We start from the raw sequence: 8,014 nt of genomic DNA, 5'->3' as shown, positions 1-8,014 counted from the left end.
TTGTCTTGATAGAACCAACTGATTCTGCTGCAGAGCATCCCCTGTTGCTTCTCCTGGCTCCCCAGTCCCTGAGCTCCTGCTGCTGCACCCACAGGTATGTACAGCAAGCACTGATAGCTTTTTACTCGGTGTGGGATTGCCTTGTGATCACCTTTACTAAATATCTACAACTAATCTGATTATATCCTGTTTTGTTTTTTCAATGTTGAAGTTAAAATCTAGTAGCAGCCTTCTCATTTCTTTGTGTTTTGTGCTGTGTTTTACACGCCCAGAGAGGAGGACAGCTCCGAGGCAGATGAGGGACGGGTCCCAGGACGGTCCATCGGCAGTGGAGCTGGCCATCCTGGTGTCCCTGAAGAGGCCACGCCAGTCTGCAATGGAGCATTTCCTCCTCAGCCTTGTTCCTGCTCTGGAGAGCAGCTGGGTCTTTTTTTTTTTATTCCTGTCTCTCTGTAAATAGTTATATTTTATATATTTATGTTTAATGTTTTTCTCTGTGAGAATTTTAATATTATTTCAAATAAATTTTTATAATGACTAATGTCTCAGTTCTACTACACAGCAAATGTTGGCACACGACTTGACACATGTAGAATTTATTTCATATTACACTAATGACAGAATATACTAATACAGTGGGATGCAAAGGTTTGGGCAACCTTGTTAATAGCCATTATTTTCCTGTATAAATCGTTAGTTGTTACAATAAAAAATGTCAGTTAAATATATCATACAGGAGACACACACAGTGATATTTGAGAAGTGAAAAGAAGTTTACTGGATTTACAAAAAGTGTGCAATAATTGTTTAAACAAAATCAAGCAGGAGCATAAATTTGGGCACCACAAAAAAAGAAATGAAATAAATATTTAGTGTATATCAATGTGTGTGTCTCCTATGTGATATATGGGGGGCCTTTGTCTGGACGTGCTTCCCATCCAGAGCTCCACAGCAGAGAGGGAAGTTCCAGCGCTCCTGGAATCCCTCTGTGATGGACCGCCAGTCTCCAGGTGAAGGCACAGCCATGAAGTCGCCCACTAGACAGTCCCAGATGGCCGTCGCTACCTGGGGGGTGATCTGGCACACCGTGGACACACCGACTCTGAAACTGAACGCGATGGTCCTGAAGGAGTCCCCGGTGGCAAGGAACCTGGACAAAAGTGTTCAAAATTAGTATTATGTGTACTGCAGTTACAAAATACATTATTCAAATTCCAAAATACTTTTGTGATGTCAGATTTAAATTACAAAACATAAATCTTACATAAAACATTTTCTAATTATAAGGATAATTACATAATATATATTAGATATAATATAAAACAGTCAGTTGTGTTTTGTTTTAACTTTACCATATCATAATTTGATTGGTAGCAACTTTTACCACTACAGTGAGCCAATCACTCATAATTCCTAAACATGTAAATCAGGCAGGAATGAAGTAAGACATTAATAGAAATAAAGAGTTGTATGTTGACATGTAGCCCTTTCCTTGCTTAAATCATTAATATTTTTGAAAAATTAATCTGTGATAAGACATAGCTTATCAAGATAGAACCATATAACTAAAGATGAACCAAACTGTTCACAATTTTATCTACCTCTCAGTTTAAAGAAAGGCTGCTGACCCCTGTTATAGAGTCTGACAGCTGCGAGGATTACATACAAATATTCATCTATACCAGAATTAAACCAGGTGTAAATAAGGAGTGAGTATCACTACAAAGATTAACCCACAGTGGCCCTTGTACCAGTTTGATATCAGCAAACACAGAGAGCATACACTGATAGACACCACAGCCATGCTATCAATGCTAACACTGATAACAGCATAAATTGAATTAAATCGGGACTTGATGAGACCTTTCAAGCATCACTAGAAATATTATAAACAGTCGTCTCCATACCACAGTTTGCTATCAGTAAACACCGACGGCATTCATTGATAGCATAGCACATCCATGTTAGCAGTGTATAAACGATAGTTTAGCATATTAGCACAGGTATCAATAAAGGACTACCGTATTAAACACTTTTACTAACCGCAGGCAGATGGACAGGCGCTCTGCAGGTGGGATTGAGCGCCTGTAGTTGGTGTCTAGGCGGGCGATTCTGGGACCGACGCGGGACAGCAGGTCCTCAAACTGGGCGAGGGAAAGACGGCGATATCGCTGAAATCGGCTGTCATCCAGGCGCAGCTCCTGGAGCAAGTGGTGAAACTCACCAAACTGCTCACCCGTCTGGAGGACTTGATGGACCCAGGTACGGCGAGGACGTCCTTAACGCTGCTGCTCTGCTCTCCACAGTAAATAGAAACGCTAGCTCGACAGCTGCCGTCTAGCAAAGATACTGTGTGGCACAACTTCCTCCCACATCCCTCCCACATTTCCGGTTCACGCGCGTCAAAATATGCAATTTTGACGCGCGATGGATTTTTCTTGGACACGCGTTCGAGGTGCGAATGTGCACGCGTCAAATTAGGGGCGTTTGGGGCGTTTTCGCTCGCGCCTATCGCGTTCGGTGTGAACACACCGTTACTGGGGAGAAGAGGATTTTTCTCCATCGTCCGGCGTGAGCAACAAACAGGCCTGCAACAAGTGTGAATGTGAGTGTGTGTGGAGCCCATGTGTGAATATTGTATGTTTAGTGGAGTTATATAACGTGTTTTGGAGTGTATATTAGTGAGTCACTTACCAAAAGGTGATAACATAAGTTGGGTTGTTTAATATAATTTGAAAGGGAATTATTTAATTTATACAGTGTATTTCATTTGGTTAAGGAATTGGAATATCATTTGAGTTTAAAAAAGGGATGTGTTGTACAGTATTTGTCTCTGCCCTTAGGTTCAGTAAACGTTTCGTTTGTGTTAAAGAGTTGTGTGGGGTCGTTTCTTTACTACTGGTTAAGTTTAACTTGTGTGTGGTAGAAGTATCGGTTTTTGTACTTGGTATCGGCAAGTACTCAGATCCAAGTATCGGTATCGGATCGGTTTGAAAAAATTGGTATCGTTGCATCCCTAATTTATTGTGTGGTTACTGAATGAACAGCATCATTTTGATCCTCTGAATACCCAATGTTTTTTTTAAGCAACTTCCTTGTGCCAGCTAAGCAAATGTGACCTGTGATGAATAGCCATCCAACTATTTCTCCAGTGAATAAAAATGACTGACGAGCAGTGAACCTGCAGGGATTCAACACTTCTTAAATTAGAGTTGGTGACCACACTCACCGTTTCTTCTCTTACTAAATCCTGTCCTACCCATTCTTCAGAGAGTGAAATATTTATCTTGTCTTTTCCACAACGCTGAACAGTAGTTGACTTGTGTTGCTAAATTATGTATTTATTCAACATGAGCTGACACATTTGAATGTTTTTTTGACCACTCAGATCAAACTGCTGCCATTAAAATGTATGAGAAGCCAGGGTGCTCAGGGAAGATGAGAAAGAATGGATGTAGAGGCAGAAGGCAGAAAGGTATAGAAAGTGAAGGAATTCCTAGATAGATGTAGATACTGTGGAGCTGGATAAACTCAATATATCCTTACAATCAAATTCCAAAATCTAATTTAGAAAATTGTGAAATGTCATATTGGTTTAAAGCTCCAATTCCTTTGTGTATGTGTGTTTGTGGATGCGTGCAGAGTACACACATCAGTGCATCGTATCGCTGACTGTCAAAATTATCACGTTTCCATCTACTTATCATTGCATGGATGTAGTAGGCTAATGCAAAAACAGCAGCTGTACTGTAGCAACATCTGCTGATGTCTGTACAAGCACCCTTAAAATTGTAATGATAAAAACTATCATAAAAATAACAGCATTTTTCTTATTTATTTTGCAACCTGCGGTTTGGTTAAAGAAAATTAGGCATCTGACAAATTTTTCAGGTCAAATTCAAATATATGTTAAGCTTACTAATACACACAAAAGGTTAAGCTTGCAGGCTGCAAACTCACATATTTTTCATGCTAAGGTTGGTGTTGCAGGGAATTTAACCAAATTTATTTCACTCCACAAAAAAGAACTCCACACATTGTCATCTAAAAAATTTCTTCAGCCGAGCATGTGTCATGGTCCTTAGTTTTCATCCTTAATGTCTGTATTGAATTCAAAGTTTTATGTTCAGGTTTGGCCTTCTGTTGAGGCTCTCCTGTTATTCCTCTGTGTAAGTTTAGATTCTTTTGTCCTGTGTTCACTTCTCTGTTATTCTAGCAGCATTGCAATCCAGTGTGATGGTTTGTATCTTAATGTTTAGTAGTGTAACTTCCCTCAGTCTTTTTCCAATCTGTTCCTCTCTCTCATCTTTTTGCTAGCCTCTGTGATGTCTGGTGTTATTCTTCTTGACTCTGTTTAGTATTTTTCTTTTATTTATTTCAGCTTCTACATTGAAAGTTACTTTTATTTCATGCCTTACACTAATTCTACTTTTTCTTTTGTAACTGTTGATTGTCTTCACCTATGTCTCACTCCCTAATGAGCCCAGTGTGTATAAATAGTCCTGCCACCCTCTTTGTCCTTGTCAGACTGTTTGTTAATACTTGTCGTTGTGCTTGTTATATTTTTTTGTCTTCTGTTTTTTTTTGGTGTTTTCTGGATTATTTCCATCCATCCATCCATTCACTTCCGCTTATCATTTTCAGGGTCGCGGGGGGATTATTTTCATGTACAATATAAAAGATAAATGTAGCTACTGTGATGACACACATTGGTTCCTTATGACCTGTTTTGCCATCACCATCTTGCAAGAAAAAAAGGTATGTGACAAAGAAAGGACAAGTCTGGCTGCGAAATCACATATCTATTGTCTACTGAAGTGAGCCAATGATGCTTTCATATCACAGACAATCCACTGTTTTTGAAATATAATATTGACAAGATTTTCAAAACAGACTATGATCCAAGACGAGTGAATGAGCCCATAAACTTGGGAGGAATGTGTTTAACGAGGACGAGACAGAAAACCATTTTGCCATAGACTTCAACAGGACTGGAAGTCTTTTTGTAACCACAGCTATTACTTTCTCGTGGCCTTCAGATAGAACCTGAGTCTACTTATGCATTTATTTTTGTGATGTGGAAGCTACAGCCATTGTTTTCACTGCCTATGATTATCCCGTGGTTATATATTTCTGAATTTCTATTTCATTTCTGTCGTCCTCTAAACACCAAACTCTACATCATAGCATGTTTACTAACAAGTCGATGGAAAAAATGTTTATATGAAGTCTTACTTCTACCTAAAAAGGTTTTCATTTTGGCTATATTTTGGTCTCCACCATGTCTGGAAACAAAAATCAGCTAAATGTTTGAATATGTTTCTAACTTTTGTCTGCCTGCTATTTAGCCCTTGCAAATTGTTTCTTTTGTTTATCTTTGAGTTAAAGCAGTATCCAGACAAAAAAGAGGAACCTTGAAATCTAAGAGCTCTGCATAACCAATGTAGCCTGTATTTTAAATTAAAGATAATTCATCATTATGCTAGAAAATCACAGCACAGAAAGAATAACTTTGGGCTGTCTCCAAATATAGTCAAAGATAGCATCACCCTCATGAACTGATTTTATTGCCTTGCATATAACAGAAAAAAAGGAAATGGAGGAAATTTAGAAAAGATGGTAACTTGACTCCATGGTTGCCATAGCAACCATTCATAAAGGACAACAAGAAAAGCAACCTTACTCTGGCCAGATTGCTTGGCTGAAAAATAAAAGGAAAACGTAGGGGTGTGTCTGGAATACACACTAAAAGATTCAGGTGAACTTTAAACACTGACCAAACTAAATACAAGGCAGTCTGGTAGGAAATGAGATCTTGGTGAAATGTGCTGCTGTAAAGAAAAGACCTTTTACAACCCAAGACAAAGTCAGAATATCATTGGAAAACCATGTGTTTTCTCCATAAATGAAGATGTATATACATTGAAATTACACCAATTGTAATGTACAGTGTTGCCATCTTAAGAAACAAAGTTGTTACTTTGATATAAAACCAAAACTAAAACTAAAAATGAACTTAGATACAATAAACCCCTTACAAACACTGGTAACAATCTTACTCTATTGTCAGTGTGCATTTCTCTCTAAGCTAAAGTTAATTTTACATTTAATGCAACATTGCAAACTAAGTGATCCCCTGCTGCTCTGTTTGTAAGGAAGATTTAGCTACATCTGAAGCAATAATATAAAGCTGTATATCAGGTTGTATATGTGGATGGATTGACAAGTAATATCAAATAATCCTGATGTCTGATGTCAGCCACAGCCAGAGGTAAACTGAGAATTGCCCTTACTGGAAGAAAACTGTAGAAACCTTACAAATCTGTAATGTAAACCTACTTATGATGTCACCCTTAATTGATGTCAGTAGACTGAAACATTATGCGTTGACTTATTACGTGGTTAAAATGATACAGTGTATTATATTTAGTTGCAAAAAAAAGAGGCAAACCAACAATCAAAAGAAAAATATCTCAAATTTTCCAAGTCACAAAATAATCAGCTATTCATTAAACATTTCTGTGTTGCATAACTGTCCCATCAATGTAAACAGTGTAACTATACTTCTTTACCTCGTTGTGTTGCATAATCAAGCCCAGAATCGGTCCATTAGAGCCTGAAATAGAACAAAAAAAACTGAAAAGAGATTAAAAACAGTCTGTACAAAACTGGATCAGACCTTCTGTGTGATCATGAAAAGACTTTGCTACAGTAAGAAACTGAAGGGGGAAAGCATTTGAAGACAGTGACATAATGAGACAACAAAAAGACAGATAAAGGCATTCACACACACACACACATCAAACACACACACAGACAGAGCGACTCTCACAGTCAGCCAGGACTGCAGACACTTTAGAAAGTATGTTGCTGATTGAGGCTGATTGAGCCTGAGCAAGTGCACTGGCAGGAGGCCAACTGTTTTGGGGGAAAAATTACCAAGCTGAGTGGCACATCGCCCGTCAGCTTTTCTGGGATGAGAAACCCTCCCGTAATGTAGACGGACACACACGCCCGCATGAACATGCATTGCAGAGCTTCTTCTATGAGATTAGGGAGGAGATAGATAGTGGTGGGAGGACAATACATAAAAGCCATCTCAAAGTGAACAATTCCTCTTGCTTTGTACCAGACATTTAATTTCTTGTTGTCTGCCTTGAGAGATAAATGACAGATATTTGGTTTGATTTGATTCAAAGTGCAAAATGAGCTGCTGATTTGACAATAATGGACTTCAAATGAGATCCTCTAAATGCATTTTAGTTTCTTAAAATAATGTTTCAACTGCTTGAGACATTTTAATAATTTGTCTGTGCACCATCAAAGCTCTGTTAGAGTGATTTATTTAAATCACATTTGAATAGGTGAGTTGTGTTCTCCTTTCTCTCTTCCTGTTCAATGTCACATCACAACAACCTGCTGTTTTTAGCAAACTGAAAGACATCTACCTTTCCTACATCTCTCCAGCCCCTAGCTTTCTGTTTTGACATGAGACTGCGTTACATAAAGAGCAAAAATGAAAGCGACCACCTCCTCACAACAGTGGGAGTGATCCACGTCCTCTTGGGGACTGAGCAAAGACGTCTTTGGTGGTTCTGGAAGCTTGCTGGCATCGCCACGTGTGTTCCAACACGACAGCTAATTCTGTTACAGGAGGCATAAACAGTTCTGTTCTTATCGCAAACACAGACCCGGGACGTCGGCTGCTATCGTCAGCGTTGTATAACACTTTGGATGCAACAGACAAAGAAAAGGCAACAGAGAGAAGAGAGGGAGAGAGGGTGTGTAGGATGTGTTGGAGCACAGTGATACATCACTGATGAATATTTTAAATGGTCCCCTGTTATGTGAAGAGGAAGAAAAATGAAGACAGCTTTTGCTAGAGTACAGCAGTAGTAGGAGGATCTTACAGAAATCAGAACATGAGGACACAAAGTTTGTGAGTTACCCCAAGGAGCGGGAGAGTTTGGAGTAATTATCTCCCTATTTCCTAGTACTGTATTCCTGCACTTCA

Source organism: Oreochromis niloticus, linkage group LG17 (genome assembly GCF_001858045.2).
Source record: "Oreochromis niloticus isolate F11D_XX linkage group LG17, O_niloticus_UMD_NMBU, whole genome shotgun sequence".
NCBI lineage: Eukaryota > Metazoa > Chordata > Actinopteri > Cichliformes > Cichlidae > Oreochromis > Oreochromis niloticus.
The sequence above is the reverse complement of the archived record's forward strand: the minus strand, read 5'-3'. Positions refer to the sequence as shown.